Here is a 27,381-nt window from a genome sequence, read left to right as displayed (position 1 = left end):
GTGAGGTGCCTTGACCTGGGTCACACAGCAGACAAAAGTGGAATTGGAATTAGAACCCTTGTCCGCTGACTCCCAAGCCCATGTTCTTGCCACTAGGCCATGATGCTTCTCAAGGATCTTGTCTGCCCTTACTCTGGCTTCTTTGGAAATGAAATGGATAGTGTCCAGGGCGGCCTCCCTGGTCCAGTGCAGGTGATATCATACTGTCAGATGTCCATGTGCTTGATATGTGCTTCTGAATCATTCATACTTGCACTCAGTACCCCATTGGTCCATAGCACACACTGGGGTCTAAAGTCTGTGGTCATGGATATCCGAGCCCTCCTCAGCATCAGCTTGTGCCCTTGTTGATCTGCCACTGTTGCATACAGCCCTCTTCTCTGCCACAAAAGCTGTTAATGTCTTTGCTACTTCCCAGAGAGGAGTTCACTTCTATTAAGTTGTATATGCCATTCCTGAGAAGCAATCTGGGAGGCAGATGGCCCAAAAGATGCTTTTCATTAATGAAGTTGTAGGGAGAGAATTTATTTATATTTATGTCTGTCTGTGGCCTTTAGACTATAAGATCATTGTGGGCGGAGAACATGTCTGCCAACTCTATTGCATTTTACTCTCCCCAGGATTTAGTACAGTGCTTTGCACTTAGTAAGCGCTCAATAAATACCATTGGTGATGATGATGATGATGGGGAGGTGGAGCAAAGGAAAACTATGTCTCTACTCAGTTTATCTCGAAAATTAGATATCATATTTATACCCTCCCTCATACCCTGAACCGCATCGCACATATAGCCATTTTGGCCGTAAGCCTCTGTAGACTTCATTAGCACTCACAAAAAAGCTTTACACCCATCTGTCAGAACAGTCTAGTCTCAATGCTCCCACCTCCCCTGCTCATTCAGTCTTTTGGCAATTTGGGCCAGGATTTATGAGAAAGCTAAAGGATCAGAAAATAAAGAGAGTTATTATTTATGCTAATATCTGTCTTCCCTCCAGTCTGCAAGCTCCTTGCGGGCAGAAATTCTATCTACAAGCTCTATCGTATTGTATTGTCCCAGTACTTTGCACACTAAGCACTCAATAACTATGACTGATTGACTGATTGAAGTGGATTATAGTGCTGATCTATATTTTTATGTAATTTTCAGAATTTCTGTCTTTGTCTCCCAGGAGACACCTGTTGCTCTTCATTACTGTTCATAAACGTGACTAATTTCCTGATAAATTTCAACATTTGCTCTTAGTGCAGTGAAGGATCCCAATAGCATTAGAGCTTCTTTTAGAATCAATTGGATTTATTTAGCACTTACTGTGTGCAGAGCACTGTACTATGTGCTTGACAGAGTATAGTACAATAGAGTTGGTAGGCTTTCTGCAATGCCCTGACTTTCTCCCAGTGTTGCTTGGCACATAGTAAGTGCTTAACAAATACCATCAGTATTATTTCTACCTTCAGTCATCCTCCCTCCCATTCCCAGAGAACTTATGTATATACATAATCTGTATCTGTAATTTACTTATGTATGTATGTATGTATGTATATTAATGTCTGTCCCTGCCTCTAGACTGTGTTCATTATGGTTAGGAAATGTGTCTGTTTGCTGTTGTATCATACTCTCCCATGTGCTTAGTACAGTGCTTTGCACACAGTAAGCCCTCAGTAAATATGATTGAATGAATGAATGCCCACAAGGATCTTACAGTCTACAGAAGGAGACTGACATTTATATAATTAAATTATGAGTATATATATAAGTGCCGGGGGTGGGTTGGGGGGCTGAGGGTGGGTTAAAGAAAAGGTACAAATCCTAGCGCAAGGGTGACACAGAATTGAAATATAACAGCAGAGAAAAATTAAAAGATGCTAGAGGAAGCCATTTTTTAAATCTTGTGATTATCATTAATTTCTGATATTGACTAATGAATGGTGATTCACTGTTTGAGAAAATATGTAAAGGTAATAGCCCCATTACTAAATTAAAAAATAAAAAGTGCAGCACTCTTGATGGGTGATTTACTGGTTTCTATACTTGGTAATAGGAATCTTCCTCTTCTGTAGGAGAAACAACACTTTTGAGATGCCTATATTAATAACAATAGTAATACTGTATTATTTATATCAATAGTGATATTTAATAAGCATTTACTGTGTGCCAAGGATTGTATTAAGAACTCGGTTAGTTAAAGATAATCAGATCAGACACAGTCCCTGTACCATAGTGGACTCACTTCATTCATTCAATCATATATATTGAGCGGTTTCCGTGTGCAAAGCACTGTACTAAGTGCTTGGGAGAGTAGAATAGAACAAGAGACACATTCCTGGCTGTCAAAGTGGCAGGGAGAATAAGTATTTAGTCCCCATTTTACAGATGAGGAACCTGAGACACAGGGAAGTTGTGAGAAGCAGTGTTGCTCAGTGGAAAGAGCACGGGCTTGGGAGTCAGAGGTCATGGGTTCGAATCCCAGATCTGCCACTTGGCAGCTGTGTGACTGTGGGCAAGTCACTTAATTTCTCTGTGTCTCGGTTACCTCATCTGTAAAATGGGGATTAAGACTGTGAGCCTCACGTGGGACAACCTGATTACCCTGTATCTACCCCAGCGCTTAGAACACTGCTCTGCACATAGTGAGCACTTAACAAATACCAACATTATTATTATTATTATTATTAAGTGAATTGCCCAAGATCTCAGAGCAGGCAAGTCACAGAAACGACGTTAGAACTCAGGTCCTCTAACTCCCAGGCCCATGAACTTTCCTCTAGATCATGCTCCTTCTTTATAGCATTTTCTATATTATATTTAGAAACCCAGGCTTCATGAGATTGGGGTCACCTGGCTGTTTAACACCAAACTAGGGATCAAAATAACAAAAATAGAGACCAACCTGTAATTCGGTATACTCGAAGGGAAAAGAGGCATCAGAAAAGGCAGCTAGGATCCTATACCTAACTCTGCAAGGGTCTCGATTGTTATGGCCGAACTAGACTCTGAGTAATGGCTAAAGTCAATGTCAAATCAATATCACAGTTGGAGAGAATATGAACAAACAGGGACAAAAGCTGAGGGTTTGCTACCGTGGACACATTTTGCAAAAAAATACACTTAGAGCTGTCTGAACACGTGACCGGGGCACATGGTCTAAGACCTTTGCCTGGGGAAGAGAGAAAAGGACTTTAGATGGAAATATCCACCAAATTAACTAAACCTCCATTACTCCAGGTACAGGTTAAGCAGAGAAAATGACCTCACTACATGGAAAACTTTCATCAGAGTCTCAGGCAGGAACATATCAGGGAGCCCCTAGCTACCAGCGAGAATCAAAGTGGCACAGTGAACTAACCCTTCCCACTGAATTATCCTAGGGGAAATTCAACCCACAGATGGGAGTAGCGCTTCGACTATTGGCGAAAGATGCAAATTCCTTCCAGATTGTCCCTGTGTCCTAACAGCCCCTTTGCATTCTGGATCGTGTAGCTTTTCTTGGCCCTTTCCTTCTGAACAGTTTTCTTGCAAGTTTGAGGGCAGATCGGCCCGGAGGGGATTTTCAGCACACTGCTTTGGCCGTGATGGAGCCGTCAAACGGTCTATGTCCAAACCAGCTGGAGGAGAGGACGCTAGAGCAAGTGACGGGGACTCAGGCTAGGCCGAGCTTCTCTGGAAATGGCAGCAGCTCCCGTGGAGCAAAGCAGACGTGGTCAAGGTTGTCAGAGCGGGGAGCTATCATCCTTCACTAGGCCCATCCTACCAGCGGTGAGGTAGGAGAACCTGATGGTCCTGCTGTGAGAACATGCCCCGTTGTTTGTCACTGTCCGAGTGTACAGGTTTCTACCAGAGGGGTTACGAGGCGGGAGGGAAGAAGAACATCATTCAGGCAGCACGGGCACGAGGTTTGGGTGTTTGTCCAACCTCATATCAGGGAGCCGAGATAATTACCATGACAACACATTGGATTTATAGACTGTCTTTCTACCTGCCAGCCCAGAGGTCTTTCACCACCCTAACTCAGCTGTCCTTGTCTAGGCGGGTCTTTGGAGGTGAGAGGAAATTACGTTCTTTAAGTCTTTAAGATACGTACATTTTTAAACACTGACTGCCATTGGCTTCCCTTTTAACTTTCATTTTGGAGACAAGCAGGATATGGGTTATTTGAAGCAGCTTGACAACATTAGTCAAGATAGGCTTTCTGCTGGGCTATGATCCAGCCAAGTGGCATCCCCCAATGAAACAAAATTTTCTGCTTCAGGAGGGAGAAGTCTGTGGGAAATGAGGACGTAACTTACGTTGCTCCAGGTTGGCAGCAGGTTCCGTGTTGACATTGATGGTTATTGTAATAATGGTGGTGGCAAAGTCATACAAGCCAGACATTATATTCTGCAAGTGTAGTCTAGGTTTCCTGACGTGTCTGTGTGGGAACAACTTATTGGCTCTCCAGCAAGCAGTTTTCTGATATTATTGGTAAAACATTTTGGAACATGAGGGACCATTTGGGAAGCCGCATGGCCTAGTGGATAGAGCATGTGCCTGGGAGTCACACGATCATTGGTTCTAATCCCGGTTCTGCCACTTGTCTGCTATATGACCTTAGGCAAGTCACTTCACTTCTCTGGCCTCAGTTACCACATCTCTAAAATGGGGAATAAGACTGTGAGCCCCACGCAGGTCAGGGACTGTGTCCAACCCCATTTGCTTGTATCCACTCCAGAGTTTAGTACAGTACCTGGTACGTGGTAAGCACTTAACGAATACCATGATTATTATTATTACCAGGGAGGTGGGCCTTGTGCTCTTTTTACTTTTGGGAGTGGTAATGATCAGAAAGCATCTTAAGAGTCATTTGCTCTCTTCTGAGTAGAAAAGGCTCACACACCTTTGAGTACCCACATGTGCACACTCCCCTATGCTCTTACCCTCACCCCCCCACACACACACGCTGCATAGGCCCATGGCTGGCTCACTGGCCAAGGCCCAACGCAGCCTCTGACCATAATAAATAAACCTAGGGTTTGGGGTGAGACCAGACTTATTGTGCTTTCTTGGGCTTTTGCCCACATGGGGATGGGAGGGGAGGTGCAGTAAGAACAGGGCTGTAATTTATAGCACCACTAGCCTCTTGCAAACTCAATACCACCCTGCTGCCAGCAGTGATAGATGTAACATGGATTGATGGGGACAATGTTGTTCCGCTTTATACTGCTCAGATAACTGAGAAAGGAAGGATGGACAGTAAATTGGGGAGTATTGCTATCAGCAGATTTTACTGTGCACCTGTTGTGTACAGAGTCCCTTTATTCAGTGCTCTGGGGGCATTCGAAAGTAGAAGGAGCCTTCTCTGCTCCTCTCAGACTTTCTGACTCAACCTGCTCAGTTGTACATCTGTTGTGTACCTGTTATGTACAGAACCCTTTTATTTGGTGCTCTGGGGACATTCCAAAATATAAGGAGCAATCCCTGCTCTTAGACTTTCTGCCTCTTCCTGCTCTTGACTTTCTCTAGAAAGTCCCACAGAACTGATAGAACATTCAGCTCTACCAAGTCCCGTGTCTACCTCAAGTCTCTCTTTAAATCCTTACTGCTCCAGGGACTTTGGCCCCTCTTAAAACCACAAACCTTCCCCTCAAAATTTAATGTGGTCTCATCCCTCTATTTTTTTCAATATCCATTGTACCGACCCTAGAGTTTCGGGCTCTCAAGACCTCTAGCTCCCCTCTCAGGATCGCACCTGGAGAGCTTCCGTACTCCACCAGTCTTGGCTACTGGAGGGAGAGTCAAGCAGAGGCCTACCCATTCCATTCCTAGCTTGGACAGTGGCTAGAGAGTGGAAGGCAATCTGCTACAAGTCAAGACTCACCCGTGCTGGGCAGCAGTGGCATGGGAGAGAGTCGAAGGTGCAGATTCAAGTTTACTGCGTGGAAGAAGGCGATCGTAAGTTACTTTTGTATTTTGACCAAGAAAACATTATGAATACACTACCAGAACGATTGCAGATGGAAGTGGGATGTTCTGGGAGAGATATGTCTGTAGAGTCGCTGTGGTTAGGAAAAGACTTGACAGCGTAAGACAAGTCAAGACCTCTTGCTTGTGCTGCATTCCAGGGAGGAGGTTGCACAGTGGCAGCATTCTCATTCTCATCTCTGAAACATGTTCAGAGATCTCCTAAAATCTCACCTCAATTAAGCCTTCCCCAGTTAACTTCCCTAATCAAGGCATATTAGCACCTCTAGTAGTTTTGTATATATTTAATCCGTTCCTTAGCATATGTTATGTATATATATTTTACAAATATATATATACATATATAAACTAGTTATAAAATCAATTTTTTTTGTTCTGATTATCCCACTTGGAAATCTTCTTATCCCTAAATTTCCTATTAAAGTCCAAACTCCTTTTAGGTAGGAAACATATCTTATGGTTCTGGTGAACTTTCCCAAGTGCTTAGAAAAGTGTGTAGCATCAATGAGGTTCAATAAACACCTTAACTACCACTATAACTGCTCCTGCTTTCTCTGAGCACCTCTTTGTTCTTTTTCCAGCTCTTTCTCCACAACATTTCTCAGATCTACCCCTTTTCCTCTACCCAAATTCCTACCACCCTGGCCCAAACTCTTGTCATATGGTAGAAACATTGTAGCCATCTCCTCACTGGTCTTACCTGCCTCTAGCCTCTCCCTACTTCAATCTATAGTAATCACTACAACATCGGCTTCTTGAAGTGGCACTTGGAACACATCTATTCATTCCTCAGAAGACTCCAGTGGCTACCAATCTCTCTCTGCATCAAGCAGAAACTTCTCACAGTTGGCCTCAAGGCTATTCATTCAATAGTATTTATTGAGTGCTTACTATGTGCAGAGCTTGGAATGCACAATTCCATATTAGTTCTTCTTTCTTTCTATTTCCAGTCTCACTCTCTTCATTTCTTCCAAGTTCACTTTATAATTGTATCTCACTCATGATTCTCCTGCCTCCCATCCCTTTCTCATGCTGTTAGCCCAGATGGTTCTCCCCTTCCTTCCAAAATTCAGAGGGTCATAGTTCTTCCTAATATCAAAGTCCCCCTATAAGCCAATCTTCTCCAGGAAGCCTTCCTTGATGAATTCAAAGCACCCTGTTTCCATTAATCGTAGCACTTATGTACTTTATTCCTATCCTCAGTGCTATAGGAAATTCTCATTTTATTTATTTGCATATTCAGTTATCGAACTTTCACCCTGATATACACATACTACTTCCTTATATACCTCTATTCTTCCTCTTGCTCTGTCTATGTGTAATACTTGTGGTCCTCGAGGATAGGGATTATGTCTTTTCGTTTCCTCCCATACCCTGAGTACAGTGCTCTGTACTTTAAAATATGCAATTAATTATGTTTCTCATTAAGCACTTACAATTTATCAAGCCCAAATTCCAAGCACTGGGTTGGATTTACAATTGCCAGGTTGAACACAGTCCCTCATGAGGCTCAAAATCTAGATAGGAGTGAAAAGGATTTAATCCCCATTTACCGATGAGGAAACCTAGGCACAGAGAAGTTAAGTGACTTGTCCAAGGTTACACAGCAGACCAGTGACAGAGCCAGAATTATTCATTCATTCATTCAATAGTATTTATTGAGCACTTACTATGTGCAGAGCACTGCACTAAGCGCTTGGAATGTACAAATCGGTAACAGATAGAGACAGTCCCTGCCCTTTGATGGGCTTACAGTCTAATCGGGCAAGGCAGACGGACAACAATGGCAATAAATAGAATCAAGGGGAAGAACATCTCAGGGCAATAGCAAATAAATAGAACCAGGGTGATATACATCTCATTAACAAAATAAATAGGGTAATGAAGATATATACAGTTGAGTGGATGAGTACAGTGCTGAGGGGATGGGATGGGAGAGGGGGAGGAGCAGAGGGAAAGGGGGGAGAAGAGGGTTTAGCTGCAGAGAGGTGGGGGGGGTAGAGGGAGCAGAGGGAAAAGGGGAGCTCAGTCTGGGAAGGCCTCTTGGAGGAAGTGAGCTTTAAGTAGGGCTTTGAAGAGGGGAAGAGAATTAGTTTGGCGGAGGTGAGGAGGGATGGCATTCCAGGACTGCGGGAGGACGTGGCCCAGGGGTTGACAGTGGGATAGGCGAGAACGGGGCATGGTGAGGAAGTGGGCGGCAGAGGAGCGGAGCGTGCGGGGTGGGCAGTAGAAAGAGAGAAGAGAGGAGAGGTAGGAAGGGGCAAGGTGATGGAGAGCCTTGAAGCCTAGAGTGAGAAGTTTTTGTTTTGTGCAGAGGTTGATAGGCAACCACTGGAGGTTTTTAAGAAGGGGAGTGACATGCCCAGAGCGTTTCTGCAGGAAGATGAGCCGGGCAGCAGAGTGAAGAATAGACTGGAGCGGGGCGAGAGAGGAGGAAGGGAGATCAGAGAGCAGGCTGACACAGTAATCTAGCCGGGATATTTCGAGAGCCCGTAGCAGTAAGGTAGCCATTTGGGTGGAGAAGAAAGGGCGGATCTTGGCGATATTATAAAAGTGATACTGGCGGGTTTTGGTAACGGATTGGCTGTGTGGGGTGAACGAGAGAGCCGAGTCAAAGATGACACCGAGGTTGCGGGTCTGAGAGACGGGAAGGATGGTCGTACCGTCCACGGGGATAGGGAAGTCAGGGAGAGGACCGGGTTTGGGAGGGAAGATGAGGAGCTCAGTTTTGGTCATGTTGAGTTTTAGGTGGCGGGCAGACATCCAGGTAGAGACATCCTGGAGGCAGGAGGAGATGCGAGCCTGAAGGGAGGGGGAGAGGATGGGGCAGAGATGTAGATCTGTGTCTCATCTGCATAGAGATGATAGTTGAAGCCGTGAGAGCAGATGAGTTCACCGAGGGAATGAGTGTATATGGAGAACAGAAGAGGGCCAAGAACTGACCCTTGAGAAACTCCAACAATTAGAGGATGGGAGGGGGAGGAGGAGCCCGCGAAGGACCAGCCAGAGAGATATGAGGAGAACTAGGAGAGGATGGAGTCCGTGAAGCCAAGGTGAGATAAGGTGTGGAGGAGAAGGAGATGATCGACAGTGTCAAAGGCAGCTGAGAGGTCAAGGAGGATTAGAATAAAGTAAGAGCCATTGGATTTGGCAAGAAGGAGGTCATGGGTGACCTTAGAGAGAGCAGTCTCGGTAGAGTGGAGAGGTTGGAAGCCAGATTGGAGGGGGTCCATGAGAGAATGGGAGTTAAGGAATTCTAAGCAGCGAGTGTAGACGACTCGTTCGATTAGAACCCAGGACCTCTGACTCCCATGCCCCTGCTTTTTCCACTAGACCCACTGCAACTGATTTTATCTGTATTCCCCATTAAATATCAAACTTCTTAAGAGCAAGGAATCGATTGTTCAGTGGTATACCTGAGTGCTTACTTTGTGTGGAGCACTGTAATCGACACTTGGAAAACACAGTATAATAGAGTTGTTGTATATGTTCTTTGCCCACAACGATTTTACAGTCTAGAAGAAGGGCTTACCGATGTGTGCTTTGCTTCTGTTGTACTTTCCCAAGGAATTAGTACAGTGGTTTACATTATGCTGATGCTTAAAAAAAAAAATTCATTAATTAATTCTTGACTGAGGCTGATGATTCGGTCACAAGGATGTTTAGGCTGAGAGGACTTCGGTGGAGGAGAAATCTCATGATCTCTTTTAACAGAAACCCTCTTCATCCTGCACCCAAATGAACAACACCTTGGCTATAAAAAATAAAATCTGGCTTAGACTTAGATTGAAGATTGTCTGTGAAAAAGTAATTGTAGCTGAAGAGTAGTATATACTCTTATGAAGTGTTTTACCGTGTGCCGAGCTGGGAAGGAAGATACACCTGGGAATTAGACTCTGTCCTTCTCCCTGTCCCTCAGGAGTCTCAGTGTCTGAAAATAACAAGGGGAAAGTGACTGGCGACAGACACCTAAAGAGAGAGAAAGCAATTCTAGACAACGTAAAGACAAAACGAAGATCAGTAGGAAGTCCGATCATATGGGAGAAGGGTGAAGGGAATCTACAATTTGAGTGATGGGGTCTCCTGTTGAGAGTGATGGATTAGCCTCATTCTTGAGACTTCTTGAAGAAACGGCCTGCCTGAAGAAATGGAATGCAGGGACAGTGATTTGTGCAGCATAAGTAAGAGTAGCTCATTGCTGCCGGTTGCATTCCTGCTGAGGCCTGGAGTGTGATGAGCAAGTAGGTGGGTAAAGTGTCACACATGATGCTGCATACGTCAAGGTTTTCACCATGCGGTTCCTATCCGTAGCTGAAATGCCTGCAGTAGAGGGCCAAGGCTGTGCCACAACTCCGTGACCCGTGAGTGGTTGCCTCGGTAGTCACTGAGGTCGTCGCTGCCCACATTCATCAGGCATTTTTCAGCATTCCCCTAGTAGGTCATCTCAGGAAATACCCTAGGTGGTTTATAATAATAATAGTAATAATAATAATAATGGTGGTATTTATTAAGAGCTTACTATGTGCAAAGCACTGTTCTAAAAGCTGAGGTGATACAAGGTAATCAGGTTGTCCCATGTGGGGCTCACGGTTTTAATCCCCATTTTACAGATGAGGTAACTGAGGCACAGAGAAGTTAAGCGACTTGCCCAAAGTCACACAGGTGACAAGCGGCGGATCCAGAACTAGAACCCATGACTTCTGACTCCCAAGCCCAGGCACTTTCCACTGAGCTACAATGGTTCTTTGGTCAGAAACTTTCTCATCAATACCCCAAATCCAATAAACATTCCCCTCTTTGCCTGAGCCAGGACTAGAACCCAACTGCCTTGATTTCCAGAACCAGACACTTTCCCCGGTCCAGTAAGAGGAATTCTCTGTCAAACTGGGGGCAGAAGCTATAATGACTGAGCGTTCAGTGTGCTACAGCAATCAGGCGGGGAATAAAAATCACCTAAGGAACGCCGAGTCATAATTTTTTCCATTGAAGAATTTTATTGTGCTTTTTGGTTTATGAAATATAATGCACATCCTGGTGAATGAGCAAGGTTTTTACATTCATTTGGCATTAACGTGGAAAAGAACGGCAAGGATACTTTCATTAATTGTATCGGGGTTATATGTGTTTCCTTTAAAAGCTGCTGTGATCACTAATGGAATGACCTCAGAGCCATTATCGGTTCTGAAGTAGAAGAGGAGACTGTTCTTCATATTCAATTGTGTTTGTCGCTACTTCAGAACAGCTCAGAAGTTAAGCTCACATCAAATACTGCTCCCGTCCTCACACTGGAGTTCTTTTTTATTTTCTCTTTAGAAAAACAGAAAAGAGATGGGCCCTAGGCTTTTGAACAGAGGGCTTAGTTTTGCCTCATTGACTCCAACAAAGACACTGGATTTGGCCAAGTTGCTGGGATTCCCCCAGGCCACCCCGGCTGGGGATATTAGGCTCTCCGGGCCAGGTCTATTACCGGTTAGTATTAGTCAGGGGCCCTGCAGCGTACACCTTCTTGCTCACTCCAGACTACCCTTTCAAGACACATTCGCTTGCTGGAAGCGCCCAGCCTTTTTTTCCCTTTGCTACCACTTCTTCTTCTTCTCCAGCTGCTGCCGTTGTCCTCTGAACCGTCTTGAGGGTTGATAGTAAGGAGAAGCCGAAACCCACCTCGAAGCATGATCTTGCCTGCATCTGTAATTCAAAGATGAGAATGTGTGAGATCTCCAGAGGGAAGGTTCTTCATTTGGGGGAGAAATGAATTGGAGCCTCCCCTGTAACAAGCACCCAAGTTCAATAGCCCCCAGCTCCCCTTCTTTCCTCTCCCTGGACTCTTGGGCTCCTGTCCCTTTTTGCAATTAGCCTGCCTGTCTTGGGTTCAAATGTGGAAATGTTTTAGGAGGCATCAATTTCCAGCATTCTTTAGGACAGGAGACAAGATGAAATATTTTAGGTGAATCATCTGGTCTAATTTAGAAATGCTCCATGGGGATAGGACAGATTTTGATTTATCGGGGAGAGGTGTCTGTTATCAGAGAGATCCATGCATGGATTTATTTATTATCTAGAATCTGTTTTTAATTTCAGAGATTGTTTACCTAAACTGCTGTATGTCAGATCCCAGGACGGATTTCTGCTTAGCATTTAATTTTAGATACTTGCCATGGCGGACAGTAAAAAATGGGTCCCTAGAATTTGTGGTTTCATTATGAATCTTACCTCCTGGCAGCCCCTGCTAGTAGTTTGTCTTTGAAATCTCCTTGGTACTTGTTAACCCTGCTCTACCGTGAAAGAGCTATAGTTTATTTATTGGACTTTGCCCATTTATGAAAAAGTACAGAAATTATTAATGGTTTAGTGTCTATTAATGCATTACTTGGGTGGAATTCAAATTTCAGTATTTATGGTAAACCCCTTTATAATAAAATGGGCATAGAATCAGCATTCCTGCTTCTTAAATTTGGAAAGCTTCTGGTGCCAACAGAACAGCCGTCTGTAAAATATGAGCTTTGCCGGCTTTATATTTACACCCATAAATAAGAAATAAGTACTCTGGTTTAGAGGAGAAATAATTAAGAATATTTGTGTAGATAATAAAGAGGAAATGGCCTAGTTCAATGAGCTGTGTGTTTGGGAAATGCCAGTAGAGACTGAGGAGGGGAGAGGTGTTTGGAAAATAAACATTTGGCTACAGAGACCCCTCTTTGGGCTATCACCAAGAGACTCTGCATTTCTGAAGTCAACAAAGTAGCATTGGCTTCGATCTCTGTCCTCAGAGTTGACTGTGGACCGTAACTACCCCATCATTGCCTACTGGTTCAGAAGATGAATCGCTAAGATAATAATAATGATGATGGTATTTGTTAAGTACTTACTGTGGGCCATACACTGTTCTAAGCGCTGGGGTAGATACAAGATAATCAGGTTGGTACATCCCCTGTCCCACATGGGACTCAGTCTTAATCCCCATTATACAGATGAGGTAACTGAGGCCCGGAGATGTGACTTGTCCAAGGTTACACAGCAGACAAGTGGTGAAGCTGGGATTAGAAGCCATGACCCTCTGACTCCCAGGCCCGTGCTCTATCCACTATGCTAAGAAGCCAGAGAGGTAGTGTTAGGCACAGTGGTGGGGGGAATGTGTTTAGTCTGACATTGTCGGTTGAGCAGCAGATAGAACTGTCGTAAAGTTTTAATCGAAAGGATGAAGATGAAGTCATGATCGGAAAATGCAGGACTTGATAGTGAGCCTGTGGCTTCAAAACATCACTCCCTGGTAAGGGTACCCTGACACAGTATATTGGCAACTCTGTGTCTTGAAGTTATCCTCCCCAGGTGAGACTATTAACCTCATGGGTTTGAGGTTAAAATTGCTGTAGTATTGTGGGATATACTTTCTCATCCTATTTAGGGCCTCTTTTAAGTCTTAGCTGAAATAACCCAATTTAAAATATCATAAACAGCTAAATGTTTAATCCCATGAATAGGAATTCATAGTTTTTATGCTCTCGGTGTGCTGTTAGGTCTCTGATTTTAAATTGGTATGCAGTTACTGCATGTTCTTAGTTATCTGATTTAGCATGTAAACTCCTAGAATGTAGGAATTATAAGTATGCTACATATGACCTCTAACTGAAGACCATGAACATGGAGCCATTCAATAATTATTTTTGTTTGACAGTGATGAAAATGAAGAATTGGCCTTTATGGGAGGGTGGAACTAGAGTGGTGCATTATAAAAATAGGGCAGAAGTTCATCTTTATTAGGGAGTCAATTCTACCTCCAAACTGAATCAAGAAAAATGCAGGAATCTGTAATTCTCTTTAGACACCTTTCCTAAACGCCTCCTCTCCCCCTTCCCTCTTGCCCCACTCCCCATATTCAATCACTTGTATTTATTGAACGCTTACTGTGTGAGGAGCACTGTACTAAGCACTTAGAAGAGTAAAATATGACAGATTTGGTAGACACATTCCCTGCCCAGAACAGGCTCACAGTCGAGAAGGGGAGACAGATATTAATATTAATCAATAAATTAAGTATATGTTCATGAGTTCAATAGAGGAAACAAATCAGGGCGACACGGAAGGGAGTGGGAAAAGAGGAAATGAGGGCTTAAGGACCGCCTAATGAAGGAGATGTGACTTCAAATAAGACTTTGAAGGTGGAGAGAGTAACTGTCGGATATGAAGAGAGAGGGTTCTCCAGATCAGAGGCAGGATGTAGGCAAGAAGCCGGCGGTGAGATAGACGAGGTTGAGGTACAGTAAGTAGGTTGGTATTAGAGAAGCAAAGTGTGCAGGTTGGGTTGTTATAGGAAATCAGTGGTGGATGAATCTGCCTGGTTTTCAAAGAAAATAATTTTTAAGTTTGTTTCATGTTGGGGAAATGTTAATATCTTAATGTAAAATATGATCTGTTCTGTTTTATAGTGTCTTTTCAGTCCATGGTTTGGGTAGAACACATTGGAAAAACTAGAGAATGGTCTTGGCTCCCCAGAAGTCTGAGCTGGTAGGTTGAGGACATGAGTGGTGTCATTTGTCGTATGGCACTGCTGCACTTACCGGCATCAGATGACGAGGGTGTGAAGCATTCTGCTAGTGGTGGACCTAACAAGGTAGGATCTGTAGCAAAAAAAGCCCATCACAGTGGCTTCTTTGAACTCTCCTCCCCATCTGACCCATTAATTCTTAATGAATCAGTGGTTACACCAGTACAATTTTCCCATGCAGTTCCCCAAAGACACAGCTACCAGGTTACAGAAGAAGGAGTGGTAGATGTTGGCATAGTGGAAGCTTCCGTGACTGGTCCTCTGCTACCATAGCTCAAGGTAGTTTTGGCTCAAGAATCTTCCTCCCCATAATTAATTTAATGCAGGTTGTGGCAGAGGGTCACCTGTGTTCCTGGTGCTGACGATAGCTTGGAAAATTGGAATTTTGTTTGCTTCTCTGTGGTCTACTTGCTACTCGTTCTGGGTGATGCTCAGCGTGGCTAAAAACTTACTGAAGAAGCTACTGGTTAGATTTATGTTCCTGCGAAACATTTTTCTCGGTTATTTCATTCATAGAAGTGTACCTATCAGTGCCAAACACTAAGTGGGAAGGCTTGCCCACTCACTGGGCCAGATGGGTAGCAGAATAGAATTGGTACACTACTGACCCAGGTCTTTTCTCTGTGGATTCAATTTCACAAGTGACTGCTGTCTAGTCTTCAAAAGATGGTCTATGGGTTGGAGAGTCCTGAGCGTATGAGCTGTGTAGGTCAGGTGACAGTGACAGAAGAGTTTCGTGCCTAAGTATTTTTGTACTGTCTTCCAATCAATACTTTTGTCCTGAAATTGTGTAGTGAACTCCTTTCTCAAGGCCACACGTCAGCCCGGCCCAGCTCGATTCCCCCATGTTGGAGGTGAAGAAGGGTTTTGCGCATGAGAAAGATGAAGCCGGGTGGTTGAGGGAGAGACTGATGAGGAATGCTGTCAGTTCTCCCATGCATCTCGATAGCAGAAATAGGAACTGCATTTGGATTTGCTCCCTTTTTTCACCTCTCCCTCAGCCCCACAGGATTATGGTCATATCTGTCTACTGATTTGTGTTGGTATCTAACTCCCCCTTTAGACTGTAAGCTCCTTGAAGACAGGGAAAACGTCTACCAATTCTGTTACGTTGCATAATAATAATAATAATGGTGGTATTTGTTAGGTGCATATTATGTGCCAAACACTGTTCTAAGTGCTGGGGGGGATACAGGATGATCAGATTGTCCCACGTGGGGCCCACAGTTTAAATCCCCATTTTACAGATGAGGTAACTGAGGCACAGATGCCCAAAGTCACACAGCTGACAATCGGAAGAGCCGGTATTAGAACCCATGACCTCTCAGTCCCAAGCCCGGGCTCTTTCCACTGAGCCACGCTACTTCTCTTGCATTCCCCCAAGCACTTAGTACAGTGCTCTGCACACAGTAAGTGCTCAATAAATACCATTCATTGGTTTATTGATTTACAGGAGGGCCCAGGGTGATTGAGCACTTTAAAACCAGTGGTAAGGAATTTCTCTTTGATGTGGAGGGTAGTTGGGCGACCACTGCAGGTTCTTGAGAAGTGGAGAAAAATGGCCTGAGCATTTTTGTAACAAAATGATCCGGGCAGCAGAACCAAGTTGGATTAAAGTGTGGAGAGATGGGAGGCAGGAAGCTCAGCAAGGGGTAGATTAAGTTATCGAGGCAGGATGGGATAAATACTTGGATTAACACTGTAGCAGTTTGGATGGAGAATAAACAGTCAATTTTAGCAATGTTGTGGATTTTGAACCAACAGGATTTAGTGATGGATTAAGTGGGTTGAATGAGAGAGAGAGGAATCAAAAATAACAGCAAATTTACAGGCCTGTGTGACAGGAATGCTAGTGGTGCCATCCACAGTGATGGGAAAATTGGGGAGGACGTTGTTTGGGTGGGAAGATAAGGAGTTCTGTTTCAGGCATGTAAAGTTTGAGACATTGACGGGACATCCAAATAGAGATGTCTTGAAGGCAGGAGGAAATTTGAGACTGCAGAGTGGGAGAGAGAGCAAGGCTGGAGAGGTAGATTTGAGAATCATCCTCATGGAGGTGGTAGTTGAAGCCATGGGAGCAAATGAGTTCTCCAAGGGAGTCGGTATAGATAGAGAATAGAAGGGGACCAAAACTGAGTCTTGAATGACTCCCACAGTTAGAGGATGGGAAACATAACCATAAGCAAGTTTTCTTCCATTCCTAGCCCTCATTGAAGGGAATTCCAAATGGAACCCTGAACCTCAGAAGGGTGAGGGGCAGACCAGCAGAGCAGGGATGGAGCTGCATTGGAAATGAACATAGAGGAATTCTACTGGAGTAACTGGTTCCTCCCCTTGGCTGCCCCTAACCACTTTCATTGTCAGTTTAGCTTTCCTATTACAGTTCTGGATCAGAGAGATATGGCTAGTTCTTGCTGGAGAACGATGAAACTCAAAACTTTAGCTTTATTACCATGTTTCCCACAGTTTACAAAGTTTCTAAAGGAGGAAATTGTTGAATCTGAAACATGTCATTTATGGAGCAGAGCAGAAATTCCTGCTGTAAATTATTTCTGGACAAATAACACCTGACTTAAATGGGAATAAGATTGAATTTGGGGGAAGAATCAAGCCCATAGGTATTAATTTTTGAATGTGTAGATAGGGAATAAATCCTGAAATGGTCCAGCAAAAAAAAACTGAGACAAGAGTGTGTGATACACATTCCACAGTGCTTTGCCTTATTCTGATGGAGATTTTATTCCAGACAGGACTTGAAGCAGGGGACTGTGATTCCTGTTTTACAGAAAGTTTTTTTTTCTTTACGCCTTTTTATTATTTTGGTTCAGGAATAAGGTGGAGCTCATTATGTTCTTTGTCATTATTCCATTTGAATAATACTAATCAAATAATACTGTTCTTGATGTAAAATCTGAGCTCATTTATCTCTGGGTCCACCCTGTGGCTATAAATCAATTTTAAGGATTGAAGTTCCATAGTATTATCCTAACATTTAGTTTAACTGTCAAATAAAAATAAAAATTAATAAGGTGGAAAAAAAAAAGAGACGACATTCTTCATTTAAAATCTTTAACAGATCTGAAGCGTTCAGAATAGAATGATTTGCTTCTGTGCAATGAAGTTTCAAACAGCATTTGATTTTGTGATGGCTACCCAGACTCAATGGACCATCCTTTTATGTGCCAAGTGGAACAATCCGGTAAGGTGGCTACAAGAGTTGAAGAAAGCCTCACGCTATCCCAAGGTCGAGGAAATGGTTCGAACTGTTTCTGCCATTTTATTGTGCGTGTGCCAGCACTTAGTACAGTGGAAAAAAATAATCTTTACAGTAAGTGGACTGGGTGTTTTGTGACTATCCACCATCAAATGCAGTTGTTTGCGGTTTGGAGAACAACTGAAAGATTTCAAGGGCCCAAGAAGAGTACATTGAAGCCTACAATAACAATGCCTTGATCTTAATACAGCAATTTTATTCTCAGAGTGTTCTCAATATATTTTTTCTTTTTTCCCTCTTGACAATCCTGTAATGTAGGTAATAATAATAATAATGTTGGTATTTGTTAAGCGCTTCCTATGTGCAGAGCACCGTTCTAGGCTTTGGGGTAGATACAGGGTAATCAGGTTGTCCCATGTGAGGCTCACAGTCTTCATCCCCATTTTCCAGATGAGGTAACTGAGGCACAGAGAAGTGAAGTGACTTGCCCACAGTCATACAGCTGCCAAGTGGCAGAGGCAGGATTCGAACCCATGACCTCTGACTCTCAAGCCCGTGCTCTTTCCGCTGAGCCACGCTGCTTCTCTAGAAAGGCCAATATTATTATCCCCATTTTGCAGAGTAGAAAACTGAGGTACAGAGCAGTTCCGTAACTCGCCATTGTCACAGCTGCCCACTGGGGATTCCGCCTTTGCTTTGTGGTTTACACCTCACTGCTCTGAACTCACCAGATTTGCACCTTTGCCTACTCCACTCCTCTAACGCCAACCTACTCTCTTCATACTTCGATGTTATCTATGCTGTCACCCTTTTCTTCTTCAGGCCTGGAACTCTCACCCCCTTTCATATCTGACAGTCCATCACTATTCCCCTTTGCGAAACTCATAGCTCCTACAAGAGGCCTTCCCTGAGTAAACTCTTTTTTCCCCATCTGCCTTCCCTTCTGTGTTGACTGTACACTTGGCTGTGTACCTCAAACATTTTGACACTCACCCCAGCTCCAAAGCATTTTACGTAAATATTCTTATACTCTAACATTTCCCCGCTCTGTAGTTGGTTTTAATGTCCAGCTTCCCTTTAGACGGTGAACTCCTCGTAGTCAGAGATAGCAGCTCTATTATTTTGTACGTTCCCAAGCCTATGCAGTACAGCGCTCTGCAGGTGTTAAGTGTGCCATAAATACTATTGATTGATTTTGAAATTACGATTTGCTGCCGCAAACCCTCTTGTGGTCAAACTTACCTACCAAGGGACTGATCTCTTGTCTCCTGGGAGGGATTTTTCGATAGAACACAGTTGCCCACTCTATCACCTCCTGTGCAATTCTCCTTTCTTTGCTTCTGACCTCTGTTTTTCATATTCCTTTATTGCGATATTCCAGTAAAGGTACCAAAGTTACCTTCCAAGCCCTCTGCTGGCCACCTGATGAAAAAAATCACAGACTGATGCTTTTGCCTCATAGTAGAAGTTAAATCCAGAGGGTGAAAGAGTAAGCAGATAAAGGCCTCCCTGCATATTTCCTTAAAAAAAAAAAGGGAATGTAGAGACCAAATCCCCAGTACACTTTCATTTAAGGTGACTTGGGCTTGTAACATAATCAATGGTTTTTACTGAACACTTTCTGTGTGTGCAAACCACTGTATTAAGCACTTGGCGATTACAATACAGCAGAGTGATAGACACGTGGCCTGCCCCCAGTGATCTTTCAGTCTGGAGGCATAAAATCCAAGCAATGGGAATAATCAAGTGTTTACTATGTGCCAAGCACTGTTCTCAGCACTGGGATAGACACAAGTTAATCAGATTGTTCGCAGTCCCTCTCCCACATGGGGCTCACAGACTGAGGGAGACTATATTGCAAATAACCTGATCGCGTGTGCACCATGTGGAAAGAACCCCAGCTCGTCATCACCCACAAACAAGGAAAATCTCTTTTCCCATGAAAGAGAACCCTGGTAAATGAGGCATCTTCAGTGATAGGCTTGCTGAGCTGGCCAGAAGCTGTGAAAGAGGACAGAGCCATCCTCGGTTGGGACCAGCTGCGGCCTCCACGTCAGAGAAGATGAACTTTCGGGAAGGGGTCACAACAGCGCCAGGGCGGAGCCGCAGGAGAACGTGACCCAGGGGCTGGGACTGCCTCCTATCAGGCCCAACCAGGGCGAACACTTTCAGAACAACCAACTGCCCAGTGAGAGTCTACCGTTTTGTGTCCTGCATCCATATCAGTTTGAACTGAATTCTCCACTTGATGCGGTTTTACCTATGAGGCAATTTCCTAAAGGCACTGTGTTTTTTATATAACATTTTGTCCCTTTAGAAATTATCATGACGCATGTCAGGAGCTTTCACACTGAAAAAAATATGTCACATTAGCTTCCAAGTTTCTGATTGTCTAAATAACACAGTAACTCAACATACAGCTGTCTGGCATTTTGACAGTACAATAACCCATAATTCTTTCTGCCACTCAACACTTCAAGGTTAGCATTTTGTAGTTTGCTCTCAAGGAGTATTCATTTAAATTTTCAAGAGGCAAAGAGTTGAATGCTGTCTTATACCTCTCTTTTGATTTATTCTTTATTTACTTGGGTGTTCAAATGGATTCTCCTGGCATTTTTTAACCTCTAACTTTTCAGGAGTTAAAAGTGATGGCCCAGCTATTGCGTTAACTTCTCAAATCGGTGAGATTGGGAAGCATATATGGCCCACCCTGCTGGAAGGGAGTTCCACTGGGGCCATCCAAAGGTTTGCCCAATGTTCCAGTTTTCCCAAACCAGGAAGTAGTGCAATTGGGAAGTATTGAGCAACTGCAGTGAACTGAAGTGTTGAAAGTACAGAAGTATTGAAAACCTACCATGGCCCTCAGCTGCCTTTGGGAACAGTAGTTAGTTGGTTTCTTTGCCTTGTTTTAAGATGAAGAAAACTGTTTTCAGCCTCAGAACTGGAAGTTGCAGCCTTTAGCCCATAATGGAAATCCCCACTTTTGTGGAGTCCTTCAAGTTGCACTTATTTTTAATGGTATTTGTTGAACACTTACTAGGTGCCAGGCACTGTACTAAGTGGGGCTGGGGTAGAAACAAGATAATCTGGTTGGATACAGTTCACGTCCCACTTGGGGCTCACACTCTTAATCCCCATTTTACAAATGAGGTAATTGAGGCACAGAGAAGTGAAGTGACTTGCCCAAGCTCACCCAGCAGATGAGCGGCAGAGCCGGGATTAGAACTTAAGCCCTTAGTTAATACCATAATAATAGTAACAATAAGAACTCAGGTCATCTGACTCCCAGGGCTGCGCTCTTTCCACTGGGCCACACTGCTTCTTTAAATTGAACTTCCCAGGGCAACGTTCTCAGGGCAAATGGGAATCACTCGTCCTTTTCTTATTTTATACCTTTTGGCTGCCTGAGTCCTTTGTTTTTGGCCTACAGTGATTGAAATGTTTTATTCAGACATCAAGGCATAGATCCAATTCATTAGTAGTGGTGGCATTTATTGAGCGCCCACGTGGACTGGTGCATTCTACTGGATTCTTTGGAAGAAGAGAATAAAGGAGCAATGTCTTCTCTGTTCGCATGGACCTTAAGAAATCTTAAACCCATTAGGTCTGCCTGAAGAAAGTTTATTTAGTGAACCTTGAGGTAAAGTAAAAGATCATCAGATGGGAGTTTAGAAATGATTTGGGGTGAACTCCAAAACTCTCAGAAGCTCATGAAGCAAACAAATCTCTTATGATACTTTAAAATGTTTTCTGTTCTTAGTTTCGAGCATTTTAATATATTGAGGAAGCAGCGTGGCTCAGTGGAAAGAGCCCAGGCTTGAGAGTCAGAGGTCATGGGTTTGAATCCCGGATCTGCCACTTGTCAGCTGTATGACTGTGGGCCAGTCACTTTGCTTCTCTGTGTCTCAGTTACCTCATCTGTAAAATGGGGATGAAGACTGTGAGCCTCACGTGGGACAACCTGATTACCCTGTATCTACCCCAGCGCTTAGAACACTGCTCTGCACATAATAAGCGCTTAAATACCAACATTATGATTATTATTATTAAGTGATATATTTTAAATGGAATAAGAGATATGTATAAAACCATCACAGGTGAAAGCTCAGTAGAGGATTATATGCACTATGCTGAAAGCAAAGCATTTAAAAAAAACTTGAGTGTGCAAGAAAAACTGCTTTTTATTTTCATGCGTGTGTTTATACTTTCCAGGCCATAGGACTTACAAACATTTTATCTGTATTGGGTTCTAACATCACTAAGAAATAATACCCTTTTTCTCCCTTCCTATTAGTTTTGAAGGTACTGGCAGATGAATCTATCTCTGGTTAGTCCTTGGAATCCATTTTGCCATCCCGCCCCCATTAGGACAGGTGGTGGAGAGCTGTGGTAGATTAATTGTAACTGCAAGTTGCATAAATCTGAAAACTATTTAGAAGTGAGCTTGCACTGTGTGTCTGGCCTGTATAACCTGTTCATTTCCTTGTGATGGGAAATGAGGGTAAATCTGCCATTGTTGGAGGTTTGCAACTTTACTCATTGGGAGCCAGTGACTTTAGTTACCATGTAAATCACATTTGCACCTAAAAAGAGTTTCCGAAATGCTTACACGGGGGATGTAAACTGGAGAGTCTGACATCCTGTTCCCAGATTTACACACAGAGACATAAGCCTCATATCTCATTTTGCAAGTGTCCCGACTAGCAGGAGGCCAAATCTCGGTCAGCGTTTCTGTAATTCTGCAATTTACACAGAAGTATGCTGGAAGCCTGATAAGTGCGGTCTTCCGTACCTGGACCCTGAGACGTTTGGATCGTATTGATAAATGCTTTCTTATGCCTCAAAGTTGATGAAACTAATCGTGTCAATCAAGTGAGTTAAGGGCTAGTCAAGTAAATAACAAAAGAAGGATTTTTTTTCCATTATTATTTTTTTTTGAGATCTTTTTAAAGAAGTAGAAAACAATCACACTGGCTCACTTGTTGTTATGATATTCTTATAGTATTTGTTAAGTGCTTACGATGTGTCAATCACTGTTCTAAGCGCTAAGGTAGATACTGGGAAATCGAGTTGGCTGCAGTCCCTGTCCGTCAAGGGACTCAAAGTCTAAGTAGCAGGAATAACAGGTATTGATTCCCCATTTTACAGTGGAAGAGACTGAGGAGAGAAGGAACTGGGGAGACAGGCATGAATACAAACAAATTAATAATAATAATAATGGTGGTATTTAAGTGCAAAGCACTGTTCTAAGCGCTGGGAGGATACAAGGTGGTCAGGTTGTCCCACGTGGGGCTCACAGTTTTTAATCCCCATTTTACAGATGAGGTAACTGAGGCACAGGGAAGTTAAGCGACTTGCCCAAAGTCACACAGCTGGCAAGCGGTGGATCCGGGATTAGAACCCATGACCTCTGACTCCCAAGCCCGAGCTCTTTCCACTGAGCCACACAAATTACAGATATGTACATAAGTGCTGTGGGACTGGGGCAGGGAAGAACAAAGGGAGAAAGTCAGGGTGACTCAGAAGAGAATGGGAGAAGGAGAAAGGGGGCTTAGTCTGGGAAGGTCTCTTGGAGGAGATGTGCCTCCAATAAGACTTTGAAAGGACGAGAGTAATTGTCTGTCGGATTTGAGGAGGGAGGGCCTTCCAGGCCAGAGGCAGGACATGGGCCAGGTGCAAGCAGCGAGTCAGATGAGACCGATGCGCAGTGAGAAGGTTAGCATTAGAGAATTGAAGTGCGCGGGCTGGGTTGTTGAAGGAGAATAGTGAGGTGAGATAGGAAGGGGCAAGGTGGTGGAGTGCTTTACAGCCAAGGGTGAGGAGTTTTTGTTTGCTATAGAGGTGGATGGGCAGCCTCTGGAGTTTTTTGAGGAGCGGGTTGACATGTCCTCAACGTTTCTGTAGAAAAATGATCCAGGCAGCAGAGTGAAGTGTGGACTGGAGTGGGGAGAGACAGGAGGCTGGGAGGTCAGCAAAGAGGCCAATGCAGTAATCCAGGCAGGCTAGGATAAGTGACTGTATTAATCCTATCCCCATGCAGCATTTCAATGGCAGTCCATCAGTGATACTTCTTGAGCATTTACTTTGTGCAGAGCACTGGACTAAATGCTTGGGATTTTGCACTACATTTGGTAGATACGATCCCTGCCATCTCTGTGGTGTTCATGGGGTACAATCCTATCATGCATCCTCTGGGGTGCTTATTGAGGTGGTCAGGCAGTCAATCCTATTTATTGAGCACTTACTGTGTGCAGAGCACTGTACTAAGCCCTTGGGAAAGTACAATATAGCTGATACAGTCCCAGTTTACAAAAGGCTTACTACAGTCTAGCGGGGGAGACGGACACTAATGACAGACAGTAAATGAAACTACAGACATAGGCATAAGTGCTGTTGTGCTGGGAGGGGGGGATGAATAAAGGGGCAAGTCAGGGTGATGCAGAAGGGAGTGGAAGAAAGGAAAAGAGGGCTTATTCAGGGAAGGCCTCTTGGCCTCAAGGCTCATATCGTCAAATCCCCGCATTAGCTCCAAGTTCCAGGTACTCCAGACCTGCCAGAAAGACCGGCTGGGCTGTGTGGTTTGGTAGCACTTCAAAGACTATCAGCCCATCACTTCCTGCTTAGGGACCCATCTATGGGAGTGTTGGATTATTCCCAGGGAATCATCCTTGTCCTACTGTTGAAGAATTGGTCCAACCCATTTTGGGAAGAGTCTCCAGGGATAAGGTCTGCCTGCCTAAGGCTGATCTGAATTTCTAGCATGTATCCAAATATTCCAGGTATCCTGAGACACCATGAGCGGGGCAAGTTCTGCAGTTATCATGCACATTGGCAAAAAGGCATTCTTCAGTGGAGTGCAGATGCTGTGGCAAGGGCTTCAAACTGGCCCAGTGACCCTGCCAGGGAAGCCGATTGGCTTTTGGAAGGTTCGAGACTGTGTGTAACCAAACTATGCAAGCTCAGGTTAAATGAATTCCTCTTCTTTGAGGTAAGAGGCAAATCTGCCTCCTTCAATGGGTTGTCATTCTGTATTTTTGGACACAATGTTATGTCATGACCAGTATGTTTCTGGGTAAAATATCTTTCTTATGAATCTAAATTCTGAACTTGGAAATTTATGTTCTTTTTTGACTTGGCCAACAAAAATAAACTTATGAAAATGGATTATAGAGGAGAAAAGAAGGAGCAGAATTTAAGACTAGTAGTGGATTTTGGTGGTTTTTTTTGTTTCTACAGTAACTTGAAATGTCTGGTTGTTGGAAGTTTTGAGTGATGAAAAAAAAGAACACTGAATATCAAAGTAGAGCTTCCAGTGTATCTCTGCAGTTATACTAAAAGTATGAAGAATACAGGGATTTCTTCTCTACTCTCTTCCAGCAGGAATAGGCACTGCTTAGGTATTCATTTCAGTGGCATTGACAATACTGACAATATAATTGACCTAAAAAGTTCTGGATTTCCTGTTAATGCACTTTAGAAATGTACATCAACTACAAAAAAATCATTTCTATCTACATTTCACTTGATTTCCATTTTCAAGAAAGAGGCTTCATCATTATTATTCTATTTGAATAGCACTGATATCTTGAGAGATGGAAGGAGACTTCTATTGTATGCGGGAGTACTTTATTTCGATATTTTCTTTGTCTGATTATACATGATAAACACACATTAGTGACATTTCGTGCATGTTTTGAAGATAAATGGGATATCTCTTTAAACCATTCCTGACACTTCCTAACCTGTGGGCTTAATGGCATTCTCTCTTTGATTCAATAATTTGTCTGTCAAAAAAGGCTGTGCTGACATTCTCCTTGTTGTGGGGCTGAAATGGAAAGAAATCTCTTATCTTTAAGATAATTTTTGAAAATCGAGGAGAACAGTTTAGGATAAAATTGTTTTTTTTAAATTATTTTGGTTTGGAACAAAATGCAAGAATAGTGACATTATTACCCTCTGCAGTATGAAGCAAGTGGTTAAAGAAAGACTGTTACCTAAAACCAACTCCTCTGGAAGTAATTAAGGACTGTGAAAAATATTAAAATTGAAGATGCTTTTTTCTACTTTGTCTTTTTTGAGTCTCATCATTGTAAGAAGGCCTGCAATATATGGAGATAGTGATCTATATTGTCATATAAAAAGTACATCTGGATGTATTGGTGTGTCTGTTATATACATTAGCTATTATCACGAGTGACCTGAGCCCATCTAGAGTATGGTGTAAAGAGGTGATTTGAAGCAGCACATGTATGCAATCTGAGTTTATCAACTTTTCATGTTCCACTTTTGGTGAAAATGAGTAGTAGTGGGCTGATTTTTTTTATTTATAAAAGATAACAACCTACAACATAAACAAATTCTTTTAGGGCATTAGCACTGAATTTGGAACTGGCAGAATGTCAGTAAGGTATGATGGAGTTTTCCTGGCAAGTTGGCGTGAGGGCTTCCCTTGTCCCTCAGGAAGGATGTTATGTAGTCATTCTCTTGAGTCCGATACTTGTGATGAGTATTGTACTCCTCTCTTCTCGTATGAAACACTGCTTTGGAAGAGTTTCTTGGGAAAAAGAGAGCTTTGAGGATTTTAACTGGGATACATTAACCCCTATCTTCATTAAGTAAATTTTTTCTTGATCATTTCTCTGTTGTAATTCAGAAAGTTGGTTTTCACCTGGGCACTTTTTGTGAGTAGGAAGGTCAGAATTGTAATCCCAATATTTGGGAAAGATCAACACAAAGCAACTTCTCTCCTACTTTCTCCTTTCCTTCATCTTCCATGATGCTACCCTCTACTGGAGTTCAAAGTAGCATTGTCTCTGCCCTAATGTCCCATTGGATAACTTGTATCTACCACAGCCTCTCGCCCATGGTAAGTGCTTAGCAAGTGCTATAATCATTAGAGAAGCAGCATGGCCTAGTGGATAAAGCATAGGCTTGGGAGTCAGAAGGATCTGGTTCTAATCCCTGTTCCGCCATTTGTCTGCTGTGTGACCTGGTGCAATTTCTGTGCCTCAGTTACCTAAATGGGGTTTAAGACTGTGAGCCCATATGGGACAGGGACTCTGTCCAACCTGATTAGCGTCTATTTACTCCAACGCTTGGTACAATTCCTGGTACATAGTTAGTGCACTTAACAACTGCGAGAGGGAGGGAAGGAGGGAGGAAGGAAGGGAGAGAAAGAGAGAGAAAAGAAGGAAGGAAAGAAAAGAAAGAAAAAAAGAAATGCACTTATTACTAGATATCCCTCTTTTGGCACTAGATCTTCAGGAACCTAGCCCCTGGTATAGGGGAACAAGGTTGCTTCCCCTACCGAATCTCATATTTTTTTTTACTGTCTGCCTCTCCCATTTGATTGTAAGCTCCTTAAAGGGCAGGACTTTTGTCTACCAACTCTATTGTATTGTACTCTCCCAAGCACTTACTACAGTGCTCTTCTCTCAGTAAATGCTCAATAAATTACACTGATTGGAAGTGGGACTATGGCGAATACCCCTTCTGGCGATTTTCTAAGCCCCATAGTGGCTTTGTAAATGAGTACAAACGTAGTCATCTTAAAACACACATTTTCCCAACTCACCCATTCCTCAGAAGGTGCCCAGGGAATGAAAGAAATCAAAGTGGCACTCTGTAAATCTCATTTGCAGTACCCACAAAAATAGCTGATTTTACAGT

General features: G+C 43.3%; 1 protein-coding gene and 1 non-coding gene across 2 annotated transcripts in view; both read left to right on the top strand.

Moving 5' to 3' along the window:
- LRMDA (leucine rich melanocyte differentiation associated) overlaps positions 1 to 27,381 on the top strand; it is a 1,142,364-nt gene that overhangs the window by 598,771 nt on the left and 516,212 nt on the right. The gene's annotated exons all lie outside the window — the stretch shown is intronic.
- LOC114810693 lies at positions 5,706 to 5,842 on the top strand. The gene has a single exon (XR_003758388.1). It is a non-coding gene; the product is annotated as a small nucleolar RNA SNORA7 (small nucleolar RNA).

The sequence above is a fragment of the Ornithorhynchus anatinus genome, chromosome 3 (genome assembly GCF_004115215.2).
Source record: "Ornithorhynchus anatinus isolate Pmale09 chromosome 3, mOrnAna1.pri.v4, whole genome shotgun sequence".
NCBI classification, from domain to species: domain Eukaryota; kingdom Metazoa; phylum Chordata; class Mammalia; order Monotremata; family Ornithorhynchidae; genus Ornithorhynchus; species Ornithorhynchus anatinus.
Note: the sequence above shows the minus strand (reverse complement) of the source record. Positions and strands in the feature narration are given on the sequence as shown.